This window comes from Ischnura elegans, chromosome X (assembly GCF_921293095.1).
Source record: "Ischnura elegans chromosome X, ioIscEleg1.1, whole genome shotgun sequence".
Classification (NCBI taxonomy): domain Eukaryota; kingdom Metazoa; phylum Arthropoda; class Insecta; order Odonata; family Coenagrionidae; genus Ischnura; species Ischnura elegans.
Window position 1 is genome coordinate 104,121,271 of NC_060259.1, and position 15,901 is coordinate 104,137,171.

The following is a 15,901-nucleotide window of genomic DNA, read 5'->3' on the forward strand; positions in this document are numbered from 1 at the left end:
ATCATTCGGAAGGAAACTTTGATTGCGTTTGCAAGCGAAACTTTGAACGTTAATTGCGAAGTATCTTAAAATTTATTGAGATAATGGTTACTAGATTGCAATTGCATTGTCAAAAATGGTTTAATATTTATGGAAGTCATATTTTATTCAATTCAGTGTGTCATATCTAGTCATACCAACTGCGTATACCTTATAAATCTAAGAAAATGGAATCGAGTAGCTCTATTGATGTTCGATTGAGAATCACGTAGTCCTTGATTTCTCAGCTTTGGTGTGCATCAGAGGCGAAAAATTCAAAACTTTGCGTAAGTTGCTCTATTGGACGATTTCATGTAAATGATGTTCCCGATATGGCGTCTTATTGGGGAATAATAAATAATGGATGATAATGCTGTGATCTTACTCAAGTTCGAAGAGATAGGCAAATCAGTCTAGGGTCAGTCAATTAATTAAATAAAATATACTCAAATGTCATAGGATTCCTCAGTCGCCTAATTCCTTATGCATTTAAAGGTCTTCTAATCGCGTTTTCTTGTTGAGTGTATTTTAATGTGGATGGGAGTACAATGAGATTGTTTAGCTGGTGTAAGGAAGGTGTGATCATTGTAATGTTGACTTAGAATTCTGAGGCACTGGGATCAAATCCCCGGCGGTGGCATAGGTTTTACGAATCCATTTTAAAAGCCTGCGCGAAAAGTTTCACTTATCTCGTAGTCGCGAAGCTACCTGATTAAATCATTGTTGCCGTATTGCCTTTCGCTTCGATCACGTGATGCCGAAGCCGGGTTTCTTTCCGCCTTTCCATCCCTACCCGATGCAAAAATGACGTCAGCTTTTGGTCACTTATTCGGTATAGCATATCACCGCGGTGCACCGTTCGTTAATGGCAATGAAGCTTCTTAGCTGACACTGTGTTGAGGGTAGCAGTCGTTGGGTCTTACATTGAAGCACCTCCCGGAATATCCATCACCCCCTCTCCTCTATTCGAACCCGGGACTTCGAGATGGAATCAATCTGTGGCTGCAGCCGCCACACCTACCGAATGCCCATTAATGGAAGTGGAGCTGTATTTGTTCAACGGTCTTTACATCCCTTGGGATGCTGGGGAAAGACATTGGTTTTTTTTTGTTGGTCAGGCCGCTACTTTTTGCATTCGTAGCCTCGATTCCGCCCCTACATCCCCCACCCACCCCGCTATCCCCTCCCCTCCAGCGCCAAGAAAAACACTCCGACCCCGTTTGCGTCGTGTGGTGGGCCACCCCCGCCCCTCCGCCCCCGCCTCACCGCCCCCCCTCCCCCCCGTCGTTGCAGCGCGTGGGCCGCCTGCTGCAGGATACGCTCCGCATTTGTGAAAGACGCCGGTCACGCGAGTTCACGGAGGAAGCGTAAACCCGTTCACGCGTGCTGAGGAGTAGCGAGGGCCGTGGAGGAAATCATAAGTTTTCTCCCCTTTGCTCTTCCTTCCCCAAGTAATACCATGAAGGCCATGGTTTCGCACACCATGCCAAGTTTCTTTTCTTGTGTGGTAACGGTTCTTCATCCGTGGTCACTAATAGATTATGTTTTGGCTCCTTTAGCGTTTTGGTCATAAATTATTTTAAATGCTTAGTAGTACCATGACTCATGTTTTATTGGGAGGAATATAATGTAAGCAGGATAATATTGAAACCAATAAAAAAATAAAAACTCAAATTTCCATGGAGCACCTGTACTTCCAAACTACTTTAGTCTTCTTCCTCTCCACACCGTGACAAATTTTTGTTTAGGGTACAAAATGTATAGCTTCGTCTGGCATGCCGTATAGCATGTGTTTTGTGGAAATGTCTCTATGTGCATGGTTGCTTATAGCTTGTTTTTCGCTCTATGAAAACGTTTTAGTTTTAATGCGATTGAAATTTTGGATTACAAAAAAATGAAAATTGAAAAAGCTCTTGTGAGCGATAGGGTGGCAATTTATCAAGCATACATAACACGCTTTTCTAAGAAACCAACCATGGTGTTAGTGTCGGTATTTGTCTCAGACCTTGTTGAGGTAATGAGCGGTATATCCTAATCGCGGTCAATGTTTTTGATGGTACTAATGGAAATTTACGTGTATTACTCTTCGGACACCGCTGTTTATTTTTTTCGTGGTTATCAGTTATAAATAATTATTGACAACAGGTAATTCAATGATAAATGTCAAGGTCAGCGCTTAATGATGATATCGTATCGTCAATATGAATACTTTCCGTGAATGATTCGTGTTTGATTGCGAAATTTTATCTCACCTCGAAGACGTGTGGAAAACATTTTTTTTCGTGCTTATAATTCAGTTCTTAAGCATTACTGGGGATGGTTACGTGAAATAATGCCTGGGTTGCGTAGTTGGCCATGGAAATCTGCATTTTAGTTCATGTGTATGTTGAAATGAAACCCTCTATGTGCTTGTTGTAAAATTAATTTCGATATAGGCCGATGTGAATTTTTATAATATAGTGAACTACCGGAGAAAAGTTTTATTCTTTAATTTTTGAGCATTGATGAAAAATTATGCCTCACAACCTTGGCTGAGCTCGTTTTTCCCTGCCATCAATTTCCAGAAATGGCTCTGATGTGTTGGCAGTGGAGCCAAATGATAGGATTTAGAAGCTTTCGTTTTTCGCATCATTCGCTCAAATATTTTTCACTGCCCCATATTTGTGGAAGAACACGATTGATGGATGGCCTTGCAACATATTCCTATAAATTGCATCTTTTCGTTCAATTTTCAATGAAAGAAAGACATATTTATGGAAGAATATTTTTATTTGAATTGGTTCCAATATCATCCCAGATGTTGGAGAAACATCCCTTAGATTCATTTAAGCAATTTCTTGAGCTTTATTTCCAAGAGCGACTGAAAGCTAAATGCGCGAATCATTTAGGGATGTGTAAAATGCTTCATGTGTTGGGTATGTATTGTTTTACTCCTGATCCCTAATATTTCTTTAAAAAATGCCCTATGACTATCGATATGTATTACTAAAATTTCCATGAGCCATGCCAAAATTAGTCTCTGCTTTCATTGGCATGTTACGAGCTATCTAAAGGCAACTCTTTCTGCAGTATCAGTTTTCAATACTTGGTCTCTGGGTAAATCAACTGCATTGGCGTTGAATGTGCGCTGACTCTTTTGAAGCCTCGCTACGAATGTGCAAATTTTTCTTGGACCTCCGGCTTGGTCATGATGATTACATGACGATCACATGACGATCACGATTCATTCTTCAAGACGCAATGAATTATATGCTCAGTTTTAATGGTTATAATTTTGCTAATTTTTTCTGGCTGCTTAGTCATTCGCGGCGAAGAATGTTTCAAAGTGTTTGATTATCATGTAGAAAACGCAGGTGTTGCTCCATGCCTCATTCTTCCCATGCGTCCAGGGACCCTTTTCCCTCGCGTTGTAATGTAGGTCATGTTGACGCTATCGCGTGTCCGGTGTTTTGCAGCTTATATAACTTGGTTTTAGTTTTTCGTGTTGTGGACACTCGAAGCAAGTTATCCCTCGAATGAAGGATGAGTCTCGCAAGCGCTCTTTGCTTTTTTTGTGCCCTCTTCTCGCGCGTTAAGGTTTCCTTTCGCAGAAATCTTGATCGCAGTAATGACCGGCGTGATCCTGTTCCCAGAGTCGGCTTGATGTTGATGCCACCGTTCACTCTCTTGCCAAGGCTTATTTTCACATTGACTAAATGTCAGAAATGTTTGTTGAATGACTGATAATCGTTTCAATAGAAAAGAAGTATGAGTAAATTCACTCTTACCTTTAAAGGTCTGGGGTAGATGGTGGATTTGGCCCCGGTATCCTCTCATAACTTTCATCGTAGAGAGAAGAATTGCCGACGGTGTGGTGAACGTGTATTTTGGGCACAATTGTTGGCACATCAGTGAATATCATTTTTATCAATTGGTGATTACGGAATCAAAATGCTCCACGTACGATGAAGTTTCTTCACTTTAACTTTGCGAGCCGAAATAAAGAACCGAAGTCCGTCAAAGTCTTCTGAGTAATCCTATCATTACCTAGAAACAGTTGCTATCAAATCAATGCCAAAGATGTTGGAGAGGTATAATGCAATCCAAATGTCAATCAATTATTCTTAAAGTGTTGATGATGTTGCTGTTGTCGTAGGCGTAATATTTCACTGCCGAAAAATCAGATCTAATCAAATATCATTTTCTTTGTAAAAATTTCCCAGCGGGGAAAGATATTATGCGTGAAATACGCACTCCAGGAGTAATAATCTTTCGATTAAGGCAAAAAAATAATAGGAAACCATTCAGGGTGAAGCAAAACACCCAGTACTGTTCCGCAAACTTTTATTTGCTGTCGACGGCTATAGCGTCATTCTCAAGACAAACAGAAGGAACTCTTAAAATCTCGAGCCTTACATATCCGACAGCAGTGGTACATAGCAGTTGTAATCCGACATTTTGAGTGCTCCTTCTGTTTGCTTTGAGAATGACGCTATAGCCGTCGAAACTAGTCGACTGCAAATAAAAGTTTGTGGAACAATACTGGTTTTTTTTTGCTTCACCATGACTATCTCATCGTCCCACCAAGCCACGCCAAAATCAATTGATTTCATGATAACGAATGTTTTAAACTAGTAATATTGCTTTAAAAATGAAAAAAAGCCATCGGTCGAGAGGGAGCGAGGCGTCCCACAGTGGGCTGAAATCGAAAAAAGCTGGACAAAACCTCGAAAATCGTTTTTTTGAGTATGGAAGTTGAAACTTTGCATAGTTGTTGCCAACACATTAGTGCATTTTTTGACGCAAAATTTTTTTCATAGGTTGATTTTTTGTATAAAATACATAGCCTCAAAGTTGAACAAATTTGGCGCAAATTGCCCGCTTTGAATTTTTTTCGAAATTCGGCATGTTTAAACTAATGTCACACCTTTAGTAGTAATTCAATAGCAACAAAAATGTATACAATTGTTAAACGGTTCGTTAGCATCGATTACCATCAACTTTCACGACTTAGTTGTTGTATTTGTGACCAATACGATACAAAATGGCGGACCCTGTTTTTCGTCGAATTTTTGGGTTTATGTAGGATTTTAAAAAAAGGATCACCGAGTTACCTCGAGATATTTACACCACATATACAACAAAGTATATAGATTACGATAATTGGAAGTGCAGCTGCGACCACCTGCGACGCCGAAATTAAGATCGATTTTTCGAACGTGCGGCACCGCCCGGAGCTTGCTGCTGGCCACGGGAATTGCCGTACTCGACGGATGTTGGATAGTGAATCATTTTAAGCAAATTTATTGTATAAAAGCTATGATATATTATTACTACATTTATTTTCCTTTTGTTATAACCTGATTTCTTTACTCTCTTGTAATATTTATAGTCGATGCAGTACAAAATGGCGGACGCTAATTTCAGTAACATTTTTGCCCGTGTGTGGCTATATAAAAAGAAGGACACCGAGTTGCTCTCAGATATTTACATCGTAATTGCATCAAGCCTTTTAGAGTCTCCATCCACAGAAATAATCTGCGACCGTTCGCAACAAACAAAATAAAAATCGATGTTTCTACCGTGCCGCGCAGTCCGCGGCTGCTCCCTGGGCGGATGGAATGTCGTGACGCAGCGTACATGATAAAGCGCTATGAAGTCTTTGCTGTGGTTATGTTTGATTCCAACATAATTATTACTATTTCATTTCAAGTTGGCTTGTTGTCACTTTAGGTAAAAGAATTCGCTCCTCTATAAATTTTTACTGACTAGTGACTATTTACCAAATTCCCGAATGCAAACTAGCTGACTTGAAACTCTGACAATTCCGCACGTGAATTGTACCCCTTGGACGGGTAAAACGGCTCTAACCTCAAAGACGAAATAGATTTTACAACCAGCCGACCAGCCCACAGCTGGCTGGTATTTACCCGTCCACCTTCCGGTAGTCGCGAAAATGGTCTTTTTATGACCCCACGTTACTCGTGTGCGGTCCCTTATACCTTTTTCGGAAATTCCGTTTCCAGAAAGAAATGCATATATGAATTTAGTTTTGAACATACAGTGAAAGAGGTTTGTTGTGCTGTGGTGATTTTGGATGCACTCGGATACACGCGCTTTGGATATTGAGAACTCGGGGGAACCTCATCGGTTTTCTGCTTTAACTCCATTGGCGGTGTCAATCACTCATTCGCCAGGCATCTATCATCCAATCTGGTAAGAGATTTTCATTTGTAGTTCTTTATATTTTGCCTCGTGCTATAAGCAATTTCCTTTTTTTATTTACCATGAACGCCTCTAGAATTGACCCTTTCTTTAATTTTCATGTATGTTACTTGTTATTGGTAACTCGTAGAGCTGAAATAGAACCAGTGTTGCATTGTCAAATCCGGACGTAAATCCTTTGTTGAGAGATATGAATTTTTAATGAAATATCTGACGAAAAGATTTCACGTGCAAGGTAATATTGAAGCTAAGTAGGGCCTTAGTGACTGTCTTAAACGATATTTTTTGATTCGCTACCAAAGAAATGGGAATCCTGCAGTAGAAATAATGAAGATTTTTGAGGAGAAATATTAAGTGGCTGAAAGCACCTATATATGTACCAGAAAACGTTCTAGAATTGCCAAGAGCTTCTAATTCTTCGGGTAAGTATATTCCATAATACATTACAACGACCACTCCAACCAGAGCAAAAAGAAACTAAGGAAATAGCCAAGGCAGAAGAGATGCACCTTAAGAAGCAAATAAAAAAATTGAGGCCGATTCATGTGGGAGATAACACCATCGGGTTCTCCATGCTTCTCACAATGGTTAATGGAAAGGTGGGCATAACTGCCATATAACTGACACGAACTACTCTTTCATTCTTGATAGCATGAATTAATTACTTTAGGTCTGCAATGCATTGACTGAGACGGGAAGCATGACATGCTTTGTTTGGGGTGCAAAAATTTCGGAAATGCATCGAATTCAAGAATTGAAAAGCCGACCTATAAAAAGGAAAAATATGAAATTTGGCATTACCACGTTGCACTGCTACATAAGATTTTTTGAATGTCTTCTACATATTTCATACATATTGGATTTTAAGCAGTGGCAGGTAGGTTGTAATTTCACTGAAAGAGAACTTTTTCTTTTACCCTATGAAAATTACTTATCATATCATTCAATATAACTTTCTCAATCAGGCCCGCGGAGACCAAAGCAACTGCTATTTAACCGAAGAGGATTAATACAAAATAAGTTTAAAGAAGAAATAGGTTTGATTGTTGATGTGACGAAACAGGGTGCTGAACAACAAACGACGGCTCGCCGTTTCTTTGAAAATCCCACTCTGTCATCTGAAATATTAGGTAAAAACATTTTAATTCATATTATGATGAAAAAGCAGGTCGGACTTTACAACCTCGATTGGCATTTCTGTCAACAGCTGCCTTATAATTTTAGCTAAATCTCTCATGCTTAATTTGCAGAATTTGATGAAGAGCTTATCAAAAGATTTTCAACGATTTTGAAGGCTATTTCCAGCGATACACCCATAAAACAATATCAAATCAATGATTATTGTTTGGAAACCGCTGTGCTCTTCGTCACTCTGTACCCATGGTTTTACAATCCTCCGACCGTTCATAAGGTCCTAATACACAGTGCATGCATAGCTTCAGAGATGATTCTTCCTCTAGGGAAATTACTTGAAGAATAAATTGAAGCACGCAATAAAGATACCAGAAAATATCGAGAAAGCTTCAGCAGGAAGCACTCAAAAATATCTACCAACAATGACTTATTTCGCCGGCTCCTCCTGACCTCGGATACAGTAATATCCAACGCCGCACCCCTAATTACGAAGATATCTCGGAGAATGCCGATAGAAGTGAGGAATTTACTGTTACTAAATGACGATGAGCCAGAAATCCTGCAGCCTGGAAGTGAAACCGACAGCTCTTCAACCGACTCGGAGTGATACTATTGCACGTACATGGGGAAAGTTCAACAGTTATTTAGATATTCATTGATAACCTTTTATCAAAATGAAAGGACTGAGAAAAAAGCCTAAAAGCCTACACTGTTAATAATAACATTAAATACATCCTCATAAAAGACTATGCATTCATAGCGTTTTATAATGTACGCTACGTCATGACATTCCATCCGCCCAGGGAGCAGCCGCGGACTGCGCGGCACGGTAGAAACATCGATTTTTATTTTGTTTGTTGCGAACGGTCGCAGATTATTTCTGTGGATGGAGACTCTAAAAGGCTTGATGCAATTACGATGTAAATATCTGAGAGCAACTCGGTGTCCTTCTTTTTATATAGCCACACACGGGCAAAAATGTTACTGAAATTAGCGTCCGCCATTTTGTACTGCATCGACTATAAATATTACAAGAGAGTAAAGAAATCAGGTTATAACAAAAGGAAAATAAATGTAGTAATAATATATCATAGCTTTTATACAATAAATTTGCTTAAAATGATTCACTATCCAACATCCGTCGAGTACGGCAATTCCCGTGGCCAGCAGCAAGCTCCGGGCGGTGCCGCACGTTCGAAAAATCGATCTTAATTTCGGCGTCGCAGGTGGTCGCAGCTGCACTTCCAATTATCGTAATCTATATACTTTGTTGTATATGTGGTGTAAATATCTCGGGGTAACTCGGTGATCCTTTTTTTAAAATCCTACATAAACCCAAAAATTCGACGAAAAACAGGGTCCGCCATTTTGTATCGTATTGGTCACAAATACAACAACTAAGTCGTGAAAGTTGATGGTAATCGATGCTAACGAACCGTTTAACAATTGTATACATTTTTGTTGCTATTGAATTACTACTAAAGGTGTGACATTAGTTTAAACATGCCGAATTTCGAAAAAAATTCAAAGCGGGCAATTTGCGCCAAATTTGTTCAACTTTGAGGCTATGTATTTTATACAAAAAATCAACCTATGAAAAAAATTTTGCGTCAAAAAATGCACTAATGTGTTGGCAACAACTATGCAAAGTTTCAACTTCCATACTCAAAAAAACCATTTTCGAGGTTTTGTCCAGCTTTTTTCGATTTCAGCCCACTGTGCGTCCCCTTGAAGTCCGTAAATTCCGCAGAGGATGAATCGCTGTGATTAGCGTGTGGTTTGGCAAGCGCGTTCGCTTTTCAGCGACGAGCGGGACCCTCTCCAGTGCATTGATCAGCTTTTCAATCGGGCGGTGCAGGCAATCATGAGGTCCGTCATAAGGTTGTAGGTCTCTGTCATGCTGTCCCCTATAGCCACCTCAAGGCATGATGAGAGGGGCCAAGAGAACCCTATATCCCTCCGCCTCCAACGCACCAAATTATATTTTTCCTCTACTTATTACTTGTTTGATGCTTGTGCTATTATCATGAAATTTTCAGGGCAGGTGAAGTGGACTACTGTCAGCATTTGACTGTTTGTTAGTCACTAAACTTTTGCTTTGTCGAAAATGCGGAATTAAAATTTTTGTTTTTGAGATACTGGTCAATTTTGATTTGGATGCCGTATTTTTAGTGATAGCGTTAGTCTAAAACTTAATCAGTAAATAATTAAAATTTTATGGTGAAAATAGTAGGGGATCCGTAAAGAAATCAGACCTTTTCTGCGGGAGTGATGCGCCCGCGTAAAGATAGGAGTGCTCTCAAATTCGAGTGCAATTGGTTCGAGTCCCCATCAAGGTGAATGCTGAACAGTGTGATTGTAACCAATGAGTAGTATCTGAACTGCTTGGGTGACAGTAATATTAATGAGGAATTTTCGGCCACCTAAAATCAGGAGATTAATTCCCAAATGCAAAGTTTCCGACTTATGTGCGACTTAATTACCGTATTTTCGTTGGACATTATTTTATTATAGCTATCAATCGGTTGATTACGATCACGTAGCAATAGAAAGATTCTGAGGCATCTTTATTAACCTACAAAAGTACGCAGTTCAGCGACTTTTATTCTTGCTAAGTAAAACGTTTCCGCTTACGGTAAAAATGTGTTTCGTTTTAAAAGTGAACAAAAGTTAGAAGGTACGTTGAGGGAAGGGTTGGGTGGAGGGTCGTTTCAAGGCAGTTTTGGGATAAGTGACCGATGCTAATGACGACTTTACGTCTTTCACCTATCATGCACTAAGGTTATTGAAAGATCGAATCAAGATCCAAAATATAATGGTTATCTGATTGTCATACTTTTATTGCAGACTTATCCAGTTATCAAGATGCATTTCCGTTCCTGCCGGAATCTCTCGTCCTGCGCTCAATCATGCAATGCAAAACGAAGTTCAATCAATCGTGGCGATTATTTCTTGTATCAGCTAAAGTTATTATTTGATATTTTTTATGAATAGTCCTGTGTATAATTTTAGTAATAATATTTAGCCGATTTTTTGTGAAGGATTTTAAAGTGGGTAAACGTACTTTTCTCTCTCTCTGTGTTTAATCCGTATAATGAACCGATTTCTGTAATTAGCACCACACCATTACTTCATCTTCAAAATGTTTAAAACATAACGTTTGACTCAGAGCTGGGTTGTCATGTTTAGTGTGAGAGCACGTTTATGTGTAGTTCACGTAAACGTGCTCTCATTCAAACGTTCATTATGGGTTGCGTAGCATCGCCTGTTCTCCGCTGGTACTTCCTCGAGCGGATCATGTGTGTCCCTCCCTATTGGCTTCCTAGCTAAGCCTTGCCTCAATAACTCATCAAGGGTCATATGGGCTCTTGGCAAGGGCCCTTGGGCGGCAGGGTTCGCGCCGATCCTCGGTCCCTGGCAGCAGGTGTTCCGACTCCGACACCTCCCTTCGCCCCCTCCTTCTTTCCACACCCCCCCTTATCTCTGCCCTCCATCTCTCCTTTCACTGCCCCCCTCCACCCGCCCCCTCATCCCCTCCCCCTTCCACTCCCCCTCCGCGGCATCCCCCACCCCCTCTCCGCTACAACCCTCACCACAATGGCGGTGCAGTTGCCATCATCAGCGGTCACTCATTCTGAGATTGGTCTCTACGCAGTTCCTCACTCAGCTCCCCCCTTCCTCTAATCTTCCATCGAAATATTGAAGTTCTCCCCGCAATTCCGGGTAAAACCTTTGGACACTCTTAAACCTGATATCCGAACTGCGAGGTCACCCATGGAAATGAACTGGCCCACTGTCACTGAGGAGTCGCGCGCCCTAACTCTCTTCATTTCTTCCGTTAGGCCTGCTCTTCTCCTTTCCTACCTCTGTAGAGGCCTTACTTCCATCGCTCACGGTATTTTTGATAAACTGAGATATTCCTTTGTTTTTATTTGTTTTTCATGTCGTTTGAATTGACAATACATCATTCGAGGAGATGAGGTTGGGCTAGCCAGCGGGCCTATACGGAGCCTCCCACTGGCGCACCGCAAACTATGCGAGAAATTCAACAATTGCACTCGTTTCCGTGACCGGGACTCTCACCCGGGTGAAAATTGCCATCGGAACTTGGATGGCGGAGTGGGCTGGGCTGGGCTTTAGAGTGGGCTGCAAAATCAAAGGGCCGCGCTTTGAATTCCGGTCCAGGGGAGTTGTTTTGTGAATTAATGTGCTACATTTTGGGAGCAGCCGAGGGAATAATTGCTACGTAACCTATAGGAAAACAAAAAGACCTTAGAGGAGTATTAAAAATTGGCATGTAAAATTATTGCTACTAGAAAATTAAAATCATTTGGTTTTTTTTTGTGAATTTCGGTGACTTATCAAATATTTGCACCAAAATTGCCCTTAGTTATAGTAGTATTCAGAAGATACTTAAGCATTGATACCGATCAGTTGTTATCACGCCATGTAAATTTTATATCTGAACCTGCAATTCGAGCTATCTGATCTGCAGTCAATGCAACCGTTGTTCTTTCCCTCACTCCATCTCGTCGTTATATCGGCACTCAATGCCCTTTTTTTCCACGTTTCCTCACATTTCTGGTCTCGACGGAAAGCTTACCAACCGGATTAACAATTCACCATCCTTTTCATGTCCGTGGTATCATACTCATATTTCGTCAAGCTGAACCGTGAAACGTATTTACCATCCTAAGTGGCCACAGTGAGAGCCGTAGCTAAAGGATTTTGAATCGTTTCTCGTTTTATTGAAAAGACGGTGACACTCATCCTATTTACATGAGTTAGAAAGGACATCATTTGATGATAATGTGTGGATCTACTTTTTTCTTTGCTGTGTATTAAACGCTCAGCTTACCATTTTTATCACTCATATGTCGCTTCTTTAGTGTGAACTTTAGAGTAGAGTGATAAAGTTAATTCTTTTGCCAAAATTTCCATATTAATATGATTTTCGAAGTTGTTCTTGCAGAAATTCTGATGTTTGATTTATCCGCTGCGGTCATTCACCGAGAAATAATGGAGACGCAGGGCAGGTATCGCTTCCCTAAAAAACAAATTTTTCTACGCACTGGAGTGTATCATTACCTGAGTTCCGTGACCCTTGTTATTAAAAGAAAATTGTCAACGGTGTTGCGGAAATTGGTGCCAAAGCTTTCGGCTCAACTCACTGAAAATGGTACATATCTTAGCGAATAATCTCGAACAACGCCTATCATTCTGTTTTTGTTTTGCTCTAGCTAAGGGTATCACTCTCAAAAGCTGGAAAACGATATTAAGATGTTAAAATGATCATGGGTTATTTTCTTCTAACCGATGCATAATTAATATTACTACTATGGAGCGTATTACTTCGGACTAGGATAAGAGTGCGAGTATAGCTCCATTAAATTAATAATAAAAAATAATCACGTGAGATTATTAGGAATTAATGCAACATGGCTTATAAAAGAATCAAAAGTGGTAAATAATTAATCGGCATGTCCCGTTATCAGATGAGTGTATTGTAGGAATTTGTACTATGTTGTAATTCGAGTCTCTATGATCGCAGAAAAAAGTGTGTAAGAGTCGTCACGCCTTATTCTGTGTCATGCCACCGATGGCGGATGAGATTAAGCCTCGTCATTGTAATCTAACATTGATAAGTAGTAGGCTTTGAGTCATAGTGATTATCCGTCTACATTATATTAATAATAATGATTTTCACGTGCTTATAGGTAAGACAAACATTTTCATGATAAGTATTTAGCATTACCCTTTACTCCGTTTCATATTTTACAAATGTTTGAACTCGTTGATTCATATAATTTATCGGCCTATCTATCATGTCCATCAGATGTTGCGTAAAGGTATATACCTTGGTAGATATTGTCTATTGAGATCTGATTGCGTTTAGTGTTTGAGATATAGTACGGTGTTGTTTGTGGCGACCGACTACTAATGTCATATACGCCATGTTTGGTTGGTAAGCTGAAATTAATTTAAATTACTGATCGACTTCTGGGAAGTATTGTTATTTTAAAAGAATTATATCACCACATCACATGAGCCTACTTTGCGTCATCCTCGTAGGGCTCTGTAAATTCTCCGTTCAGCTATTGAACCTGGCCCTCGAGAACTCCAAAATGATACTAGCTACTTCCATCGCCAAGTGTATTTCTATTCCCTCTCAATTCCGAGAGCTATAACCTACTAACGTGGAAGCAATGGCGTAAATAGGCTGGGTCATTGATCCTCCGAACAGCCAATCAACCACCGAATTGGCCTCTTTCATAACATGCGTTTGAAAATTGTTGTATAATCATAAAACACGATCGATAATCACTGGACTGGCCATATGGACGACGCTCAACCCATTTATAATTTCCACCGATATTTTCCTGTGAGGCATAACGTAATCCGTCTTTGATCTTGTGGTTTCCTTTCGGGAATTAGCTACTGGGTCCGTAGCTTACAATCTGTTCCTGTGATGTGACCAACTTGAATGAAAATATGATACGCCCGTTTTATGTTATACCAAGAGGTTAGTTTTAATGACATTCTAGTTCGTCTCATTTTGTTTCATTTACAGTCGTTGTATTTTTTAGGCCGTACGTGATCTTATTAATCTCAAGCACAGCCAATGTTCGTCATGAAGATTTTTCTGATTTCAACATTTTTAAAAATAATGGATGCCATTGTTTATCAGATCGCGTTTAATAGTAAATTCAGAAATTCCATTTAATAGTTATATGCAGTAAAACTTATTATTCGTGATGATGACGTTGGCTGAGTAATTATCTGAGGCATTTCATTTTGCGGTGAGGGAGATTGGAGCGATAGGAATACTTGTTCTCCGGCCGTGATGCTATTGAGTTGGTGTTAGTATCTCTACTTGAATATGCTATTACGACGATTCCAGGCGGTAAATGTTGTTTTCAAAGCTAGGATGAAAAAAGTCCAGCCTTTGGAAACCAGGGAAATACATCCAGACCAGAAGGCTCTCTTTTTTTGAGCCCTAGAATCCTGATTTTAGTATTCCTGAATCGCATTAACTATGCCCTTATGGTATATATCTAATGGTTGACACAGTAATTGACGTAAGAATTGGTTGACGTCTGTGGTGTTACTTGAAAAATTTTCACGGAACGTACAAAAGTGAAACTTTGTAAAATTAGTAAAACTAGAAAATAAAAAAATATATGAAGTCATTTCAATTTTAGTGATTTTTTTCAATTGAATGCAAGAACTTAAAAATAACTAACAACAGTTGGAACCATGGTTAGTGAACTAATAAATATTGATGTGTAATCTTACAGAGCTTTGCTTTCATTTGTGTCAAAATGGAATAATAATAAGTGGCGCTTATAGTTATAACGCCCAATTAATGGTTCAAGTGCTATTTTTAAGCAAGTGGTCTAGTGTTACAAAAAGATTAATGTTCAGGATATTCCGAAAAAAAGTTCGTAGCTAGAAAAGGGCTTATTTCCTTGGCAGCTGCTGGTGCATTAGAGCAGGTTGCAGCGATGTATAGGATGCAATATGCATGTGATTATCCACCCATAAAGCGCCGCGTTAAAGCCTTGAAAAGGCCACCTGTGCAGTATGCTCACTTTTATCTGAATCATGTTTATAGTATTTCTGAATCATAGTAATTATGTATGTACTTAGCTGATCTCAAATGATTTGCACGGTATGTGACGCAAGAATGCTTTGGCATCTGCACAGCACTATTTTCCCGATTCAAGTAGGTAATTGTTAGAAAAAATGAATGATTTCAGAAGTTCCTGAAAAAATTTGGATAATTGCCTTGTCAGCTTCTCATGAATTTGCGTGTGATAGTTGTGTTCGATGCATCATAAAGGTGATTGATAGGCGTGTGTGGGGGACGAGAATCGTTTAAACAGGGCTTCGAGTTTGCAGTCTCTCATCCCAAGAGCTGTGTTGCTCTATCAGTTGGTATGTATTCTCCTCGATGAGGAGTGGTGGGGATAAGGAGCACTTTCACTCTTTTTCACATATAGCACGAACCAGATCCCACCGTGACACCATTTGCACAAAGTCACTAAAGTCACGTCCGAAACGTATCATCCGTCGAGACTGCGGCGGAAACTTCTGTCGATTTCTTTTCCCAATCTCAACCTATCTCACGTGTTATTAAATCCTCACCTAGTGATTTACCTTTCAGGGAATGCCTCGGCCAAGCCTGTATCATTATATCCTCTGGAGGAAGTGAAAGTTCTATCCTCGTCATGGGTCAGTTAACCGCGAACTGTCAGCGCCAGGTTAGCGTTTTGGAGTGGAGTTCAAAGCTGTTTAACCTTCATGGTGACGTTTGAAAGGAGGGCAAGTAGACCTAAGCCATGTAGCTATCAAAAAGCTGTTCAAATTTTTGCTGTCGAATTTCGTGTCTTCGCAGGTGTCAGCGGTTAACTTAATTGTTGTGAGACGTTTATTTCCGATTTGAAACATGTGCTCAAGGAATATCACGGAAGTAGTCAAGGAATATCACGGAAAATATATAGTTTTAGGATTGAAGGTAGTGATACCATATTTTTCAAAATGG

General features: G+C 39.9%; 1 protein-coding gene across 3 annotated transcripts in view; it reads left to right on the forward strand.

The window, feature by feature from the left end:
- The window catches only part of LOC124170598 (NAD kinase-like), a 223,024-nt gene that overhangs the window by 54,232 nt on the left and 152,891 nt on the right, over positions 1-15,901 (forward strand). The gene's annotated exons all lie outside the window — the stretch shown is intronic.